Source organism: Haliaeetus albicilla, chromosome 2 (assembly GCF_947461875.1).
Source record: "Haliaeetus albicilla chromosome 2, bHalAlb1.1, whole genome shotgun sequence".
NCBI classification, from domain to species: domain Eukaryota; kingdom Metazoa; phylum Chordata; class Aves; order Accipitriformes; family Accipitridae; genus Haliaeetus; species Haliaeetus albicilla.
The window spans coordinates 5,298,857-5,319,999 of NC_091484.1; positions in this window are offsets into that span (position 1 = coordinate 5,298,857).

The window sequence follows — 21,143 nt, forward strand, 5'->3', positions numbered from 1 at the left end:
GGCAGAAGATCCAGTGATTGAAACACGCAAATCAGGCTAAAAATCTCATCTCATCCCACCACTGCTTTACCGTGTGACCCTCCCCACCTCCTTTCAAACAAATTATCTAGTTCCTGTCACTTTTTTATACCACATGGTCAGGAAAGTACTACTCCCATGTTTCTCTAGTTCATACAAATTGTGAGAACCAATTACTGTTTGTGAAATGCTTTGAATACATATTATCTAAGCACAACTAAGGAAAAGAATGGTAATTATTCATAGCTTTCATTTTCCAGCACATTTAAAACAATTTTCTGTGCCTCAGCTAAAGCGATCACACCCAAACCTGATCCCTCTCAAACCCCTGCTCTCAACATGCAAACATTATAGTGCAAATGTGTAAAACAGACCAGACAAGTCTGAGAGTCTTTAGTAAATATGTTGGCTGTTAGATAAGATGAATTACAAAGTTATTTTCCTGAGCATTTGCATTTACAACACTTCCATCTAATTCAAGCCATTCACATACAGCTTGTCTAGTGTCCTTTGGATAATGATGTCTACCAAAGTGCACTAAACGCTTGAAAAGGCAAGATCTTCCTTCCTGAAGGAGAGAGAAATGTATATACATATACATTTATTTATACACATATATAACACACACACACAGATATATGTAATTTTATAAAAACATGAGTGTTACAGAGAAATCAGGTATCTATAGTAACGAGATGCTGGTATTCTAATGTCACTGTACTTTCTCATAATAGGACCATTAATGAAATAGTTGTTTGATGTTCCATCGCATATAATGATAGCTTTTTGTGCCGTAAGTAGACAGCTATACAGATGTGTGCAGATACATTGTTATTGTCAGAAAAATCCTCAGCAGGGCCATTAGAAAAACCCATCATTCTATCCTCGCTTTCTTTGATTTATGGTTGAAATATTCCCAATGCACATTCAATATCAAAAATACCTGCAATTTTAACAATGTTATGGTTTCCCATATGCTGCAGTGTAAAAAAAAAAAAAAAATTAAAAAAAATTATTAAAGTGATGGCAAGAGCTCATTTGAAATATGGAATGAGAATTGTCGGATTAGTATAGCGACATCCTATCATATTCTAGGACCCACCATGCAAACTTGTTGATCCTGGAATTCTCTCTTATTCCCTGGAAAACTTGTACTCCACTGGCATAAAATTATTTACATAATTTTTTAATCAGATAAGGAGATAGAGGGTAGTTTTGGGTAAGGATTATTCACTACAATATTTTTTTTTAGAATTTGTTAAAAGTGTTCTTGCTACTTCTTCCTATGCCAACACTGTTTTATTCTTCCGCAGATAAAGCAAAATCCACTCACATTTGGAAAAATACCCTTGGCTGATCAGACTGTCTCATCCTTGACTGGCAGGAATTTACATGTTGCAACACAAAGATCTTCCTCTCTTTCTTTTGGTTATAAAGTAGAAAAAAAAAAGTTTCAAAGCTTCAGATGTGAAGGTGGAATAAGGTTCTCTGCGGCTCATTTGTACCAACACACATTAACAAAGTGTTTAAGGATGGGCTCATTTTCACTTTTCTACACTCCAAGGCCTAACGCTGTAATTTTTCAAAGAGAAGGAGCTTCCTGCTGTTCTCAAGCCCTACTACTGAGGAAGAGATCAGCTCATTAGGTATTTACGCGAGCTATTCTGACACGTAAAGCATGGCAGCATCCTATCCTCCTCTTCAACTGGACTTAGAACTTCTGTGACAGGCAGTGACTTGTTTGAAAATATTATTACAATTATTTTAGGTCTGTTTTAAAGAAATGAGAGTTTGGAAATTATGTTTACTGCAGTTGGTGAATTATAAGGGGTCATGCATGTGATATAATAAACTGCCTTTAATAAACAACTGATTTGTGTCCTATTTTCCAAACATGTTTATCAGGAAGGCTTCACTCTGGCTTTGAAATTTCACTTTGATTTTTAAAGTAATACTTCTCAGCAAGACTAAAGCTTCCAAAAAAACAACAGCACCTTGAAAACAAAAGCCAACATATTCAGACATCTATGCAAAGATATAAACAAACACCTTAGAGACTGAACAAAATCAGTACATACAATTCACACAAGTGTGTTCCAAGGAAAATGACATTTAAGTGAAGTACAATGTGCGTGCTGTCCCTTTCAGTATCATACTAGTACCTCCTCAGAAATGCCACACTTCTGCCTATTACCCCTACGTATTGCTCTTCCTCACCCACACTGTAACTGCAAGCAGACTTTTCAGTAATATGGCTCTGAAATTTAGTACGCTGCATAGACTGATCAGCTCTTCTAGCAATGAAGAGCACTAAACCTTCCCCAGTTTACACCCAATGATCTAAACCCAAAAGGGATCCAGGCCACATCCAAGCAGATGCAGCAACCTACCCTGTGATAGAAGACGATACAAGAGAGTTTCATGTCTCCACGGCCAGCAAGAGGGGGCAAGCAAAGGGGCTACCCAACCTCAGAGCCTTTCACTGATTGCGCTTAGGGATTAACGTCTGCAGCACTTTCTGGATATTTAGTAGGTGGCTGTCTTTTGTTACTGGTGTGAAGTACATTCCCCTCTATTTTATACTTCCTTCATCAAGGTCGGACTAAGAGCCGAATCACACAACCCAGAGAATACATCATATCAACCAGCACTGACCAAGGAGGCTACAGTTCCTCAAGACTATCCTCACAGACCCTTCTTATTCTGTGTTTTGCACAGGAGATACTCTGTTGTATTTTTATTGGCTAGAAAATTAATTATGGAAGAGTGTTATAGATACTGAACTTAATGCCTATTAAATTTTTTGGGAGGACACGCTTTTTATTCAGTACTCTGCTGCACATATGTGTAAATATTTCTGCAGGAAAAAAGGTACTGAGCATGTTGCCAAAGCGAAAATATATGCAGAGCTTTTATAATAAAACAAAAGATGGATGTCTTACTGTGTAAAATACATCCTTACTAAGGATATTTTCACCTTGAATCCCATCAGCCATCACTTTCAGCTGAATTCTGTTATTGTTTGTGTGCACTCAAACAGCAAAGGATGTTTTACACAGCTACAGTTTTGTAACTGCTTGCCCTTGGCCTAGGCCCATTGGAATAAGCAGAACTAGTAAACACAAACACAAACACTGCATTTCTTTTGTTATCTGAATTTAAGATGTGATGAGTTGATTTTTTTTCTGAGTAATTACAAAGCATTCTAAGTTTTCAAACCTTAATGACATATAGCAAAACATGACTTACAGGATAGAAATAATAATAAAAGCTCTCTAAAAATTTATAGCTTCCTGCATGTTGTAAAAATGCCTCACACATTCATTATATCTCCCAGTAGAAAATTATTTCCATGGTATGCTTTAATGAATGTGGAGATGGTTTCAACACCTAGATGTTGAGAAGCAAAACTATTATTTTTCTTACTGATAGATTGAGGCAACCTGTAAGCTTTCATTCATTTAGTAGCTGGAATATTTTCAGACACAAAGCTAAATACTACCCTTTCCTTATAAAAAGGGAAAATTAAAGACATTGTTTGTACACTCAGTGCTAAATTTTGATTTCTCAAATATGGATAATTAAAAAAAAGGGGGGAGGTGGGTGAAGAAAAGCCACAACCTATCTAGAGCACTGAATTACTGAATAACTGAATTTGGAATGCAGAATTAATTTTAAATAGAGAACCTAGAGAACCACAGTTGATTTTAGCCCAACTTAACACATCTGTATAATGACTGGGATAGCTAGCATTAAATAATATTTTGTCCATAAGCCTGAAAACCATAGCATAGGGCCTAGTCAATAACAACTCAACTTCACTTATGTAAAAACTTATTTAATCCAGGCACAGATATTTTTCCCATCTGCACGTACAAGGAGAGGTACCTCTGTCCAAAGCAGAGCCTCTGGGTGTCCTTGCAGAATGAAGAACAGCGCAGCGCAGAAGTGGGTCCTGTGTAAGTTGTGCTGGTCTCGGTACGCTTGCGAGCGTTTCAGTAACTGAATATCCAGCTGCCGCTCTTAAGAACTGAAGTGGAAGAAAAAGAAAGTCAGGGCGACTGAATTAACTTTTCAGCGTGCAAATCTATCTAACTCTGGTCACAGGTGACCGACCGTAAGAGCGTTTCCTGAGCAGCAGCCCATGCTGTCAGACCGCGTCCTTCGTGCTCTCCAGATCGTGAGTCTGCACTCAAGTGAGGTTGCAGCAGGATCACGCCATTCCATACAGACTGCTAGCATTATGGTTACGGTCAGTATCATACCGAAAGGACACAGGGTATTCTAATGCCTAGGGTAGTAATAAAGGTAGATAAAAAGTGACAAAACCATGTCGCAATACTTTGTGGATTTTTAGCTCCATTTGCAAAAGTTTTCAATTATTCTTATGCATTATAAAAAGAATAAATTAAGATTCCCAAAGGGCAACTCCTATATTACATTTTTACTGCATAATGAAGCATTCCAGATTAATAACTTTTCACCAGCACTAAGTTCAGTTCATTTCCTTATACATTTCCTAAAAGTCTAAACACAGCAAATAGGTATTATAAGCATCTCTGTGGAGATTAATTGTTATTAAGGCTTTACTCAGTTCTGTCATGAAATGTAAAGATTTTCCTTGAACTAAACCGGAAATAAATCACAAGCATTACCTTTGATGTAATTTCAGCCAGGTTTTTGTGACATCTCTGAATTGCATGGGGGATATGAAAGTGAAATGTTGTCTGAGAGTAGTTTATTGCTGTGAAGCTCCTCTTTGCATCTTTTTTTTCTGCGTCCAAACTTTTTTTTTTTTTTTCCAGAGAGCTAAATAATGTGGTATCAAGAACACTGCAGTCCAGCTTTTCAAACAGGGCTGCTTACGGGCCCATGCACATTTTGCTGGATGTCTGGTCTAAACTGGACAACGCTTCTTGCCCTTTCCCCTGACATGCTTGCATAATTCAGATCCTACGTCCACATCAAGATCGTTTTGCAGATCAATGCCAGATGCGCTGTAACATAGGCATGCCTGCTCTGAATATCCGTAGCTCCCAGAAAGCAACAAAGAGCTAAACTCCTGGCAAGGGAACTAGCAGTAGCCTGTGCTCCCAAGGCTATCATCTCAAACAAATGATATTTCTCCTCATCAACATTATTAAAGCCTTTGTGTCCTCTGATCTATTTATCACTGTCTGTCTTCCTTTTCTCATATCACACATCCTGGCCTAACCAAATTCTTAACATTAAGCATCTCTCATGAGGCAGCGGTTACAGCCTTCCTGTCTTTTCCAGCTATACACACATAATTAATAATAATAATAATAAAAAATAACTGTGTGCAGCTGGATGAATTATTCATAAGTGAATATACCAAACTGCTTGACATCATCTTCATCTTCATATATATCCAAGAAAGATGACTATGTATCTTTCGAAGTCATTTTTCTATTAGATAGAAGAATAAGGTTTTTGATGTGTGCACAGTTAAGTACAGTCAAGTGAGCATAATGCAAAGCAAAACTTACCCAAACCCCACACAATTTTTGCCAGACCACAGAGCTGACTATGCAAGCAGAAGCTATTGCACACATTACCAAAGGAGTTATGCATGCATATTGCCCACAAATATAGATTAATTGGTAAAGCTGTGTAGATATGCCCACTTTCATTTCTTCTTCCATGTATGCTACTTTGCCTTACAATTTACCAATGTTTTTATATATAACTACTCATTTCCTTCCTTTCTGCAGAACTGCAATTTTGGAAACTGCCTAAGTAGGTGAATCTTTTTTTTCCTGTCTCCATTATACTGGGATCATTTTAACAGAGTAGAAGAAAATGCCACATAATACATTTTTCCTTATTCTGTCTTACACTTTAAAATACAATTATAGTCAAAACGTGAATCTAAAAATGGACTCATGGGACCAAAGCCTCAGACACCCTAAACTGGCACAGATTCATTCTTTTCAGCAGAACTGGAGTCTACAGCTGAGAATTTGGCATAGAAGCTTTATATCAAAGAATTCACTTAAACCTGCAATAGTTTCCAAGGAAAAAGTTTTCCGGCTTACCAGCCTGATAAACAAACTTGTAAATTTAGTATCAGTGTCCTTGATATTGTGTAACCAGCTATAAATGATTCTGTAAACAAAACAACTAACAATTCTATTACTGATGTATGAGCCAGATTCAAAGCAGAATCCCCCAGCTAAATCTGCCTCCCATGTTTGCAGGACCTTGTTTTGTACAGTAAACCACGCAAATACAACACAGAGTTCAGGCAACAGTTTACACCGGTACACCAGAAAATTTATCGCTAAAGTTACGGACTTGACTCCAGAACATAACTGTACTTCTTGACTTTTTATCCCTAATTTCTCTGGACTCAAAGAAGCATTTATTTTTGTCCTGCAGACCTCCCACAACATTTATGCTTGTCCTCCAGGAAAGACAGCAAGAAAAATATAGCTCTTCTAGTGAGTGGCCATGACAACACAAATAGCAGTGCTAAAGCTGGTGGTAGAGAAAACGGAGACTACAGTGCAGGATACAGCCTTCTAAAAGGTAAATTAAGTCCCTGTTTAGATCTGCTGGACATGTGGATAAAGCAGTCTGGCACCAAAATGAGTAACCCGACAGAGAATAAGAGACAGCTCAAAGTTGTTGAAGGAGCTGTGGCTTTGAGCATGCTTCTGAGCAAATCTAGTACCTCTCTCTAGTTCTAGCTTTTAAGCAAGATGTGTGCCAATACCTGATACCTTAGCCAGTCACCTGCTTTTAATAAATGTTTCTGACTTTCACAGACAGTTAAATACTAAGTTTCTGACTATCTTCTCAGTAGCAGGAATACAGATAACAACTTATGTTAAATAAAGCAAACTCTGAAAAAAAGTCAAGTGCATTTTTACATCTTTCTCATTTCCACAAAATGGGATCTACCTAGAGCTCTAATACCTCTAGACTTCTAATAACAGACATCTAATATCAATACACAGTAAAAGCAAGTGGAATTATCTAGGTCAAATTATTTTCCAATGTATTTAAAACATGCTAATGATATCTCTAAGTGATGTAAACCAGTGTAGCTCCACTGATGGCAATGGTTCTAAAGGAAGGTGAGGGCTGTACAACCCTGTCTGCTAACAGTCTAGAGGATATGTTACCATTTAGAAACTTCACTGGGTAACTTGGAGATCGACTGCACTCTTTCAGCATTGCTTTTTATTTCAGAGATTCTCCTAACATGACTTACCAGAACAGTGTTCTGTTTATTAATAATTACACTTATTCCTATAGAAACAAGCAAAAAACCCAGAAATTACCTATAATTTTCCATTGCTGAAGTTCAAATGCATGATTGTGTTACTGAAGTAAATCCCTAGGAATATCTGAAAAATTATATAATTATCTCCAAAATGTGCTAATAGCCTTAAAGCAAATGGGTTTTTATTGCATTTGTTACTTGCGACCTCTTAGCTCAGTAATTCAGGAGAAGGTGACTGCAACCACTTTCAATCTAATGGAAGGGGTAAATGCTGTTTGATTTGTGGTTATTTCTGGCAATTTCAAATAATTATTTCTCTAAAACAGAGAAAGTGATACTAGATAGAAAGATGCACAGCCAAAATATTATGTAGCCACAGGAAAACAGGAGGTTATTACTTTGCTACAAAGCAAAGAGACACTAGCAACGAGTGAGAGCTCAGTGTGAAAAAGGAGTCTGCATATTCTTCAGAATGAAAAAACCCTGTGCCAAAGCAATGCTTGATTTATTAATAATTGATAATCAATATGAACGTTCACTGATAATTAACAATTCATTGATTTTTTCTAATGGAAACAATTCAGAGAGGCCCAAATCCCCTACTTTCCAGCTTGCTTGTACTAATAGGCACTACCACAGAAATGTGACATTTTAAGCCTTGCCCAACACACAGAATGTTCTCCATACTCACTTTTATTGAAGAGATCTACAAGTTTGCAGTCTTTACCCACAAAATACATTGTCTAAATGAGATTCTGGCACAACAGTTGGACCTTCTTCCTCTGATACATTATTTTTACCACCAGTTTGGCATCACAAACTTTACCCAGTAACCCTGTCTGGTTTTACAAACCCAAAGAGTGACATTTTGCAAGGCTCTTGGAGGAAAGGCAAACCAGCATCATTGCCAAGCAGCCTCAGCTCTCTTCTTGCTGAAACATGTAGGCAGGGGAAATAGGAAGCATGGACTGTGCTGCAAAAGCAAAGCTCGCTAGTAGTGAGAATAAATGCACAAGCAATATGAATTTATATCTGTATATTGGTATACTGTCATACACAAATATGCACCTATGCATATGTGCATTACAAAAGATGTAAGAAAGCTCTACATTTGCCAATTCCTTTAGAATATACTTGCTAGCCCACTTACTCATGTTGTACTATCACCTTCCCCATGTCTTGCAGTTCAAAAACTCCAAAGTTAGTTTTGCTTTCATTACAAAGACTGCTTCTCCTGCCCCTGCAAATTTCTGCTTTTATAAACTCTGTCAAATAATATGGCTATTTGGGGTTTCAGTCTGCTTGAAAAAAAAAAGATCGTGGTAACAGAGACCCCAGCAGACATCTTGCTTTGTAACGTGTTTCATCTGCCCTCACATCTTTTTATTAAACAATTCATTGTCTGATGGGGGGGGGCAAGGGGGGACACAGAACAGAGAAGAAATTGATTTTAGAATTCATCATTAAATGCCCTTGGGTTTTTTCCTTCTCCCCCCATCCCTTTGTTTTTCTAATAACTGTATGGCATTGTCTGTGGACAGAATCAAAGAGAGAACTTCAGAGAAGTCAGATCATTGGAGGGCTGGTGTCTATATGTCTGTTTTAATGCTTGAAACTTTATTATATAAGGTATTTTCTGGGAACTCTTCATGGAAACTGATTTTTCAGTACACAAAAATATCCACACATTCATGCACATACAAAAAAGGCTTTTTTGCTAAGTGCTCTTGAAGCGTATGGGCTGGGATGGCCTTTTCATCTCTACTGGTTGGCAGGTCAACCGCCTTACTGCAGCGCTACTGTGGACTCCTAAAAGCATTTGCGGCTTTATGAACAAACTGATATAAAACATGTTAAGTCTGACCCTGCAATTATGTTGCATTGAGCAGGATCAGCACAGTTATTGCCTCTTGCAATCTTCCCTTTGTCAGTTCAAATGCAAAGAGCACTGGTAAACATTAATGGCAACCAAGTAATAGTTAAGCCTCAACATTCATTTTTAACCTAACTATTTCAGTAAGTCAGTCCAGGGACTGCCATTTAAAGATAATGAGACAGCTGTCAATGGCATGGATGTGTTGTAATCACTCAAAACTACATGGAGGACAGAGGAATCGGCAGAATGTCTAAGCTAATTTTATAAAGAACCCAGTGTCCTCAATCACGTTAAAAAAGTCTTGTGGGAAGCACTCACTTTTCTGTGTTGCTCTAATGCAGTATAAATAAAGAAATAAAACATGTAGATGTCTCCCATCATAGAGATTACCTTGGGTTTGTGATTGCAGATAAACATCAGTAAGTATATGTAAATACGCATAGGAAATGAAGTTTTCCTCCATGGACAGAACATTTGCCTGGAGAAATACAGTTGGACACTCTGTGAGAAGCAGCCCTCCTGTGCTGCAGACAGAAAAGCCTGATCTGGCACAGTCTGGATCACCTCTACTCCAGCTGAAGCTAATGGAAGCAGAGAGAACCCGACAGTATCACCCCCAGCCAGTTCCCAGTGGCTGAGCGGCAATTTCATAATGACACCTAGAAGGCTCCTTACAAAGAGAAGTAATACTACAACTTCAGTGCCACCAAAGCTGGTTATTTATTCTGCAGAGAACATGTAGCAATTAGTGGGAGCCTGTCAAACTATGCATGGCAAATTACACGCATCATGAATTTTGGGTTGTTTTACTCCTGTTTTCTAAATCATTAAGAACTAATTCTGATCTCCCAAGAACATATTTTTAAATTGAAACACTGGCATATAATTTCTGGTTTGTTTATGAGCCAATCACTTTAGATATCTTAGCTATAAATTTTATGATTAATATTACAATAGTACTCACATTTTCTCTTCAAACATGGCAAAAGGTATTGGGTGTCACCTGAGCCCTAACCCAAAGCACAGTGTTTCTCTGATTGTCACTTCTTATTTTATATCACATCTGCAGTTTCTATGTCTCCCCTCCAGATCTGTGGACTGATCTCTAGATTTGCGTGGAACAGAAATTTCAGGACTTCAGTATGGAGTAATTGCTCAAAGTTATTGCAATTTTACATAATTTTCATAAGCATTTTGTCCGCACACATTTTTTCATGCTCTCCTGACATTTACTCTAGATACCACTTAATACAGTGTTTTTAAACTGAAAGCATATGCTTTGGAAAATTGCTTCTCAAAGCATTACACCCTTCATCTCCCACATCCTGTGATTAAAAGGTACAACTTTTCCCAGCGACAAAGACTTGCATCACATGCATGTAACATTACCTGCCTTCATACCTATCAGGATCATTGTGTTTGCAAATTTAAAGTAATAATTTCACTTATATTTAGTGTGGTTATTACATAGTTTAACGACTTCATTAGCAAGATTCAAAAAGGCCATTAAACACCATTTTTCAGTTGTGGAGAATAGAAAATATAAGAGAGAATGAAACTAGCAAAAACCTTAAAGCTGGTTGTAAAATTAGAAAAATCTCCCATGGTTGCTGATACATGGTGATCATTCTTGTAATTTTAAAATCAGTTATTATTGTAGGTTTGTCTATCGCAAAGTGTGATTTTTTAGCACTACACACCAGTTACTGGTGTGAGTCCTGTTCTGCTTTCCTGAGGTTTTTGCTTAAGGTAATTACCATGTGAAACCCTACCAGAAGCAAAGCAGCGAGTAAGGTCCAGGACACGAGGTTCTCATTCACAAAACTTCTAGAGATACTTGACAGAAGCTGGATTGACTAGAAGAGCCACTGGTCGCTCAAATCCAAACCTATTCCTCAACTGCTTCCAGAACCTCTTTTTAAAATTTTTTTTAATACTTAAAACTAGCTCACAGTTTGGAGGTGAAGGGCATTGCTCTTGACATAAAACCTCAGCATCTCAGTTCTGTTACCTTACAACTCAGCTGTTGTACCGTTCAAACCATAATGAAATGCTAACCACAAAGCAAGGACCGTTTGTATATTTGGTTTCTCAAATGGAAGCTGGGGCCTGCCTCTCCTGTAATTGCTGTCAGGTTGAAGCTCTCCTCCTTTCAGAGCGCTTTCCAATGCAGCTGGGAAAAACTGTAACCAAGCAACAGCCGGTTCCTGGTCCTGAGCGTTCACCCGTGATTGACATGAGGACTTTCCAGGTGGAGCTGGCTCCCATCACTGCCGATACAACGGGCAGGGCGATGCCCCGCCAGCAGGGAGCGTGTGCTATCCCCCCCCTCAACAAGCAAGTCCTCTGGATGTGACTATTGGCACTTAAGAACTCTTGTTCTGCTGGCTGTGGGTCAGAAGACTTACCGGCCAAGTGTTCGTTCTCTGTCAGACTGGCTGCACGCATGGCAATAGGGGATACAAGTACTGTGGAGGAGCACCAAGTCGTGGAGGAGTAGGGGACAAAGAAATCATAGTTTTGCCACTTAAGCCAGCGCAACTCCAGCACAAACAAGACCTCTGCATGGCGGGTACATTGGTATGTTGTCACTTATTGGTCATCTTGATGAGACAAAATGTCTTGATCTATTTCCCCATAAGGAGCAGGGTCTATATCCACATGTACAGCTTACGACTGGTACTAAACATCTCTTGGCTCCAAGGGATCACTTATCTTCTTTCTGCTGTGTCTCCAAGCCTGAATGCTAACACAAAGGCTTTAAGTTTTAGTTTACACAGACCCTAATCAGTAAGGTATTTCTCAGAGAACTTCTCAAGCCAAAAAGGTATAAAGGAATTTAAATCATGTCTGTGGTGTAGCATGAGAGCTCAGAGTTATAATATTCTCTATCTTACACGCTGTGTCTGTTTTTATCCATCTGTGTCAATGAAAACACACAGGGAGCCAACAACTCTAGCTAGAATTGGTGGGAGCTGTAGGTACAAATAAAAACCAGTTTTTCTCTTTAGTATATACAACATATGGAGCAGTACTGTAGGTCAGGAGAATTATTTCTCAGCATTCTGTGGGTAGGATTCTGATAGTGGTTTTATTTGTTGGTGTTGCAAGCTTCAAAAGAGTTATGACATTATTGTTTCTTTCTAGATTGCCTTGATTGAGATCAAAGTTCAGGGGTTGTATTATGTTACCCAAAGATTGCTTTGCTCCTGTTCAAAGAATTGCATAGATCTCTGCCGAGCAGCTTAAGAAGCAGTAAGCCTTGACTTCATTCTTGCTAGTATTAATGAAAATCGGGAATAGAACAGTGAAACACAATTAAGCTCGTGTAAAAGAGAAGAGATTCCAGCCCACACAATTCTTCATTGTTTTTCTGCTTTGGTTTTTATGCCTAAAAAGAAGTTACTGAAAAGATGCAACTTGTTTCAAACTATTTTCATTGTTATATTGTCTTTCACTGCTCCTGCTTTTCAGGCCAAAGACTTTCAGGGTAATTCTGACTTCAATGCCCTTTATACTTATCATATAACTCCACAAGGGAGTTATTATATGCCAGGGATAATTAAGCATCTTTGCTGATGGTAGTCTTTGACTATGGCAAGATTCTTACAGTACTAGTCTTACTTTCCGAACAATTTTGTCATTTGCTAATTAGAATCTGGCCTTACGGTCTTTTAGAAACATTTTCCTGAACTCATCTTATTATCCAAAACTTCTCTGTGCATTTTCCTAGCCATCATATAGCAGCTAATTGCTAATGTATATATTCAGTTATGACAGAACCTTTCTCCTAAGTGAGGACTCCTCTCCTACTGCCCTCTTTTCCTGCAATGAAAAGTTGAAACCTGTTGCCCTGAGAAGGACAGAGAACCGATTTGTTGTCAAAGAGAACAGTATTCTATTGCTATTTTAGTGTTTGTAAACTTAATTCTGAGGATGCTGTATGTAAACGTCCTGAAACCTCCTAGACAAGAGCCATCTGAAAGTGAGGGTTATGCACAGTTGAGAAGATGTATGCTATGAAATACAATATCACTCCAAGGTGAAATCATGACTTGGAAGCCACGGAACAAAATTCAGGGAAATGGAGCAAGATTTAGAGCTTAATTGTGTGAAAACTCTATTCTGTTTTACTTTACACACATGGATTTTCCCTGTAAAGCTAAAGCACTACTTGAATATTCAAAATTAAGCACACAATTAAATGCTTTTCTGGATTCTAGCCAGACTGCTCAGCAACTTGCTGTATTATCCCTCCGGAGAGCAGTTAGTTTGTCTTTTGAAAGCCAATTTGTCCACCCTTAATGAATCACTTCTTGCCTCTGTCCTGCGTTTTATTTCATTGGTTTTTACATACACTTTTATGAGCTGAAACGACCATCCTGCCACCCTTCAAACACTTCTGACAACCCAAATATTCAGCCCAGAGTAGTGTTGAATCCAAACTCATGGCAGATTCAAGATCCATAACATTACCTCAGGAGTACAAAGTGTGAAGTGCATAATAGCACTGTCTTTGCCAAACTTGAACAAAAAATGAAAACAGAAAATTGCAGCTCAGGAGGATGAAAAGGGAAGTGAGTCAGCCACCATCCCAACTTTATCACAATACAATGTTTCTGTTCTGCTCTACAAAAATACAAAACACAAGAGAATATGAAGAAAAATCATCACTAACAGGCTTATATACTTCATAAACACATACCTAAGAGAACTGCAGCTCTGCAAACAATCTGCCTATGACTGACAAAACATCTATTAAATCAAACAAGATGCTCTTGGCACTTCCAAAACAATTGAAATGAGAGGAGAAAGGATGAAGTAAGGCACTTGGGCCTAGTGAAACTATCTGAGCCACAGGGCCCTCTAAATGTTATTTTTTCCTCATTGTCTAGCAATTTATTTTGCTTTAACACAGGCATAAAAATTTTTGACAGCCCAATTCTCTTACCCACTAATTATTTCTCATGATAAAATACACACTGTACGGTTCTTAGTTCACCCCTTCCCATCCTCACTACACTAAAACTAAAATGTCTGACAGTTACAAGAGATATCAATGCCTTTCCAAGAAGGAAAAAAAAAAAGTTTAAACAAACTACAAAGCCTTTGCAACTAGGAAATACCTATAAACTCAACCTATCAAGAGCTCAGTCAAGCCTCTCAAACACCGGAGAACTGTATAAAAGTGTTCAAAAAACCTGTCCCACCATAGCAGCAAAAATTTAGCTCTTCCTTTCCATGTCACTAGCTACACCCTCCGCTGCAGAGACTGCATCTGAGACATTAGCAAGCGTGCTTCCCATCTGACTGGCGCAGCGGCAGAGACCTGAGCAGCCCAAAAGGCTCTCGTGGAAGTTAAGGGAAGAATAAAGAGGAATTAGGATGTGAGTGAGATGTTTTAACAGCTAAACCAATCCTTCTATCTGATTTAAAATGAGGCTTGTAATACAGCTGTTTGCTTTTACACCTCCAGTTCCCCTATCTGATCATTATCAGCATGATAAAGCTGATGAGAAGCACTCATCTGGGTTTTAGCCAGAGATTAACAACATCGTAGCTCAGGCAAACTGGTAAATGAATGACGGCACAGTTCCATATCTTTTAGCTTGTTAAAAATTGCCGCTTAGCTTTCTATGAAGTAATTCCACCACAAGATATATTTTTCAGGAGAGGCATGTTAAATCTATGGTAGCGATGCACATTCTGTCAAAACAAGGAAACATTTTGCTTGCATTACAGCAATGAAACAACTTGCTGAAACACCATCTGAAACAGAATGCTCCAGCTCATCAAATCTACTGTATATTCATTATATGCATGAATACTCCTCGTAACAACAAAAATTAGCCCGTGGCTATGAAGAAAGTATAAGATAGCAAGGCAGATTTTATCCTTTTACTCACTACATGACTTGTGGTGGAAAGACAAAGCAGCTGTTGTAAGGACCATACAAAATCATATGCCATGCTTACAGTCTAGAAGAATTGAACACGTGGAGGCGGATGGAGTACAATGTCTCTCCCCATTTGATAAATTTGTCCCTCCCCTTTGAATAAATTTGGTCACCTCCAAGAGTTTTATTTCTGACAGTCTTTGGAATTAGCTGTGCTAGGAAAGCTGCTGTAGGAAGTGTTAGGAGTGTCCTTAGCTGAAATGGATACTGTAATACTGAATGACATTTTATATTTTTGGCACAAAAATGGCACTTAGTTATTTTAAGCTATCACATTCCACCATGCAATGGCAGAGGGAGCCAAGATGATAAAATACCAGCTACAAATTCTAAGGCCTATTCTCTCCATCTATTTTTAGTTATTCAGGTTGCTATCATCTCTTATACCATTACTAGGAGAAATAACATGACAGACCAACAATTCAGTAGAGGGACTTAGAGCAGCCTGTCAAGCTCAGGCTGTCAGAAAGACCCAGTTTGTTGGTATTCAAATTACTGGCAAGCTAGATGACCTGAATGTAGCTCAAAAGGCAAAAAAACCCCAGAAATCACCTACCTTAATAACCAAAGGAAAGTCACTGCAAGAGAGTTTGTAGGAAAATAAATAGTGATGAACTTATTATCTTCTCCCTACTATCTTCAGTTACCAAAAGAAAATCAAAGTAATATTCAGGTTATTGAATTCCAACAAGATACCCATCTGTGCAGACTTCCCTCAGATGAAGACTAAATAGCTAAAAAGTGACCCTGGAATTCTACTTCTGAAGTTTCTAAAATCAGACAATTTCATAACTGGATCTCTGATACCTGTGATCAGCTATGACACAGCAAATTCTGAAAAGACACGTTTTTGAGGGAACAAGAAGAAAAGTTTTTCGGAGGTTAGCAATAAAATGAGTGAAATGGCTCTCAACCTACCTCAAAAATTGTATCTATTTAAAAGTTCTGGCTATACCTCAGCACAAGTACACATAACCTTTGATACCTTCATTGTTAAGATTTGCCAGTTAAGAAAGTGCTATTATCTGTCTTTTATAGATAGGGAACAGTATACAGAGAGCCTAACTTGTTCAGTGTCATAAAGGGATCACGTAGTAGAGCTGAGAATTAAACTTTGTTCTCATAGCTCTCAAATAAGTGCCATTGTTCGTGAGTTCTTTAAATAAATAGCATTTAACAGGGAAAAAGAGGAGGCAAGGGAAGAGGAGTATTTTATCATCAGAGATAAAGAATTGGAAGTGTTAGCAGGAACAAAACTCAATGCAGTTTAATGTCGGAAAGTACTATAAGGGACTTTTAATAAATAAATTAATCTGACCACGGGGAAGGAAAAAAACAAACCCAAAACCAACAAAGAGGGAGGACTATTTTTAATTCTATATTTAAATGGAAAGCAGATTATGTTTTTAATATGAAAGAGAAAATCATTCCTAAATTCATTCCTAAATAAAGTTGGAAGTGATATCGGAATGTATCATAAGGTCTTCATAGCATTTAAAGGAAAGTTCTTCTGATTCAAACTCAATATCCATTCTACAATGTTCGAAACGATCAGCAAATTCCACTCTAACTACATACATTTATTATGTTATCATTTTTATAATGATAAAAGCTAATCAGTAAGGAGCTGCTCTGTGAGAATGCAAGGTTGAAGAGAGTGTTTTTCAACCTGAAATAATCAATAATTTAGTTTTGATCAATTCTGATTTCTATGCAAATCAATTCCTTAATCCTGGTCCATCTATTAACAGAAGCCCACACTGAATAAACTTGATCACGCAAGTAGTCTAAATTACATTCAGGCCTGTAACTCGATAGTAAAGTGAAAAATTATCCATGATGGTCAAAAGCTGATGGACTCAGTCACTTAGATACCAGGAGTCTGGCCCACTGAGAGCATTAGAAATACTGAGATCTTAAGTGTGCCCCAATATCCAAGAATAAATGAAGCAGCACAGGGGGTGAAGTGCTTTTGATATCTTAAACATTTTTTCAAAGATAATGTCGTGGTTTAACCCCAGCCAGCAACTAAGCACCACGCAGCTGCTCACTCACTCCCCCCCATCCAGTGGGATGGGGGAGACAATCGGGAAAAGAAGTAAAACTCGTGGGTTGAGATAAGAACGGTTTAATAGAACAGAAAAGAAGAAACTAATAATGATAATGATAACACTAATAAAATGACAACAGTAGTAATAAAAGGATTGAAATGTACAAATGATGCGCAGGGCAATTGCTCACCACCCGCCGACCGACACCCAGCCAGTCCCCGAGCGGCGAATCCCTGCCCCCCCCACTTCCCAATTCCTAAACTAGATGGGACGTCCCATGGTATGGAATACACTGTTGGCCAGTTTGGGTCAGGTGCCCTGGCTGGGCATGAGAAGCTGAAAAATCCTTGACTCTAGTCTAAACACTACTGAGCAACAACTGCAAACATCAGTGTTACCAACATTCTTCACATACTGAACTCAAAACATAGCACTGTACCAGCTACTAGGAAGACAGTTAACTCTATCCCAGCTGAAACCAGGACAGATAGTCTCTGCAATATGGTAATTTCCATAAGAATACTGTTAAACAGTATTTATTTATTTATGCATACCACATGTTCATGCCTGTCAGGAGATGTCTGCATGAAGATTTACTTTAGTGGATATACTATAGTATCCCTCCCAATGATATGTCTTTTACTGGTGTCGAAACACAAACAGCACAGCTTCTGATGCTTTACAATTATCCCCATTAGCACGACCTTCTTAAGCAGTTAATTCCTGCTCTTGGATATATTTGTAGCGTGGCTGGTATATGGCTTAAGGAAAAAAGTACTATAGAAATCTGCAATCTGGCCTGTCTCCAATTTTCCCCTCCAGCAAATATTTTCTGTTTGCTTCCTCATTATTCTTCAGTTATATTCTCTGCTGTAACATAATTCACATAGAATGGTTTATGTTCATCGTCGTCTTGGATGACTACAATTAAAATTTTTCCCTGCTACTAAATGTTGCCACTGTTGTGTGTTCACTAAACAAGCATTGTAAATGAACAATGAGGAAGGAAGCACACATATACCGAAGAGAAAATAACACAGAAGAAACCCTGTGCATTTTCCTCCTTAAATCACAATAAAGATCATAAAACCCCCACAAAAACAAGGGAATAATCCTGAATAGCTAGGGGCTTACTCTGACAAACTGGATGAAATCTTCCTTCTGGTGCTTCCTTCCTCTCCTTTAATTTAGTTGTAAACTAGCTTGGAATAAATTCTAGATTCTCCAAATACGCATTAAAATGAGTATGACACAGGGAAAAAATCTGCTTAGAAATAATCTGCATGTAAGGCTGCATTGTTCAAAGCAGAATTTTTCCAAGCAGTACTCTGACTACATGTCCCCATGAGAGAGACTCCGTTCATCATCTAAATGGCTGTAATTAATTGGGAAAAAAATAACTGAAGGCGATTACTGGGAAACACATGGGAGGTGAGATAGACTATTAAATTCATTTCCAAGAGGAGATGTGGAAAGTATTACATTTCCCTGTTCAAATAACCTTAGTTAATATACATTGATCAGATACTGCTTCAAATATATGCACGGCTTATCAGTTTATCAACATCTCAAGGTTTTGTGCCAATTGTTCTGACATGCTCTCAATAAATATAATAATAGCAAAAGGACAAAAAATAAATGGGGAAATCCATCTTTCAGTGACTACTACCACCTCGATAGATCAATACATGTCATAACATTCTTATCATTTGGGAAACAGAAATCTTTTTATGGCAATAAAGCCTTAGTATTTTAGTTATTAATTCAGATCAGCCATGACAGACCCAGGAAGTTTCAGATTGGTACAGGAAAAACACAAAATTCATCCAAAATAATTGCGAAAAACATTTGTGATCTCAAGTGAAAACTTCTACCTTTTACATGGGTTTGAGATTTATGTCCAGATTTTCAATGCCCTATTTAAGGGGGCAGATTCCAATTTTACTGAGTGATGGAATTCCGTAAAATAAAGCCACTAATGTGCTGCTTTATATTGCTGTCATTCAGAGAAGAACCAAGTCCTGCTTTCTGGAATTGGAACATGAGAATTGTCATACCAAATAATACAACACTGCCAAATATAGGCTAGAATATTGTTGCCGAAAGCAGTGGGCAACAGTGGGTGCTACAATAGAAAGTGTTGGAAGTTTTTGTAGGTTTTTCCATATTTGGGAATCCCAAATTCTCCTTTCTCAAAGGCAAAGAAAACTAGTTGTTTTAAGTAGGAGGGTTGATACTCCTTGTAGTTTGAAATTGATCTAGTAGAACTGGATATTATTATTATTATGCCTATAGCTATCTATTTTTTTGAAACCTGTCAGCTGCAATTATGACTACATCTATATGGTATTTTTTATTTGGAAGTCTCCAAGCAGTTACCAATTATTAATTTTTCCAACTTGAGTGAGAAATAAGTTATTAAACCCTTTTGGCATATGTGCAAACTAAGAAACACGAGGGTTAAATAAGATTCCCAGAATAAGTCAGTGACAAATAAAATCCAGGTCATCTTGATTTTTAATATTGTAGCTCACTCAGCATTTTTATAGAGTGATTAATGAAACATTTTTCCTGCAAAGATAAATTCAGCTCATTTTCCTGATTAGAGTAAACATTGATAGCTACTATCTGGTTGTGCTAAACAGTGATACAGGCATTCCTGTCGTTATTTGTCAATTAGAATATCAACCAGGTTTTAAAAGCTAAATATGTGTAATTCACTTTGAGCCTATGAATTGCTGCTTAGACTGTGAAGTCTGGAAGGAAGCTTAGATACAAAAAGTATACATAGATTGTGTACGTTCATGAAAAAAAGATGATATCAAATATAGTCAAGTTTTCTCTCACCCAAGGACTGGAATTTATATGGGGCATATTTCAGGAAAAGACTATGGCTGTATTTTATGTTTGGCTGCGCTACCACGGCGGCAATACTAATCTTTGGCACAGGGGAAAACTGTCATGTCAGGCAAACTCCAGCTGTCCACTCCGCCTGTCACTTCCTTCATCTTCAAGTTTGTAGCAGAGGGATGGCGGGGTCTGTGAGCACGTTAGCGAGGACTCGGCAGCGGGGACCCGAGGGAGAGGAGGAGGACAGGAATTAGCTGAGTAGGGAGGAAGGGAATGTGGAGAAAGGGACAAGAAGATTAGAAATTAGAAAAGTGTTAAGAAAGGGTAGGATGGGCAGAAAATAAAAGCCTGGACAGGGAATGGAAAAGGAACAAGAGGATAAAGAGTAAAAATCCACTGGATGTCCTTCAGGGATATTTGCTTTTTGGAGAGAAGAGGAAGCTGATATGCATTTATTTTTAAATGTCCTCAGTGTGCAGGTTCCTTTAAGGTAAATCTAGATGGCTCTCGGCAGGCTGCCATGTCACTCTGAAAAGATTCCACCCCCAGAGTAATGACATCAAGGCATGCATGATGGACTCCACCTGATGTCATCGTCTGTGGCTTTCAGCCATGTGGGTCTCAAGAAGTGCAAAGCTAAAATGTGTGGAAGGCTATTCAGAGAGAAGAGCAGAGAGAGTTTCAGCAATAGACATTTATCTCTTGTATGAGAGATATTATCTCCTTTGACCCCTAAGTACACACATCTCAAGGTGAATAAAACCTTAAAAATCAACACAGAAAGGTGTTGTGGGTTCATTAACATACAGAACAACACTAACAAAGAGGAATTTTAGGTTCAGGTTCACTTGTAGAGCCTTGGAACCAAACTTATGAAAAAACTGGTTTCTGGCTGTTTCTCCAGTCAGATAGCATAATCATGAATTGCTGACCAGAAAGAAAATGGTCTGAGCACAGAGATGAAAGTGCAGTTAAAAAACAAATCCTCTGCACTACTTTATCATGACCTTGTTCTTGCTTGCATGCAATGACCACTGGAAGGGAATCAAGAAAAAGTCCTTGATGTTGAAATATATAATGCATTGAACGTGGCAAGGGCTAGCATGTAAAAACAACACTACCTAATGGCAAGGTGTCTCA